Below are 326 nucleotides of genomic sequence, written 5' to 3'. Positions count from 1 at the left end.
TTGATCAAGTACATACTGTAGGTAGGGATGAATATGTCAATATTGCCTTTCTAAAATTTCCTGTTACGGACCAATACTTTTCCAGTTGGGAACCATAACAAAGTAGAATAGAACCGGGAAGCGCATCCCTTCAAATAATTAAAACATCACATAAAAAGAGGGCAGGTCTTCAAAAAACACAAATACAGTCAAATTAAATCAGATATAATTGATTTTACATACTTAGTCCATTTAGTATCTTATAAAACTTTTCTTTTCAACTTTGAGGGAAAAGGATTTTTCCATAACATAGATCTCATAGAAAGTTTCAACCCAATGTCTTCTTG

General features: G+C 32.2%; 1 protein-coding gene across 1 annotated transcript in view; it reads right to left on the bottom strand.

The window, feature by feature from the left end:
• Positions 1-242: 242 nt before the first annotated feature.
• fam163ab (family with sequence similarity 163 member Ab) overlaps positions 243-326 on the bottom strand; it is a 1,807-nt gene continuing 1,723 nt past the window's right edge. Inside the window, exon 2 of the mRNA XM_065244045.1 lies at positions 243-326. This exon is cut by the window's right edge and continues 1,305 nt beyond it. The gene's annotated coding sequence lies outside the window, so the exon portion shown is untranslated.

This window comes from Paramisgurnus dabryanus, chromosome 24 (assembly GCF_030506205.2).
Source record: "Paramisgurnus dabryanus chromosome 24, PD_genome_1.1, whole genome shotgun sequence".
NCBI lineage: Eukaryota > Metazoa > Chordata > Actinopteri > Cypriniformes > Cobitidae > Paramisgurnus > Paramisgurnus dabryanus.
The sequence above is the reverse complement of the archived record's forward strand: the minus strand, read 5'-3'. Positions and strand labels throughout refer to the sequence as shown.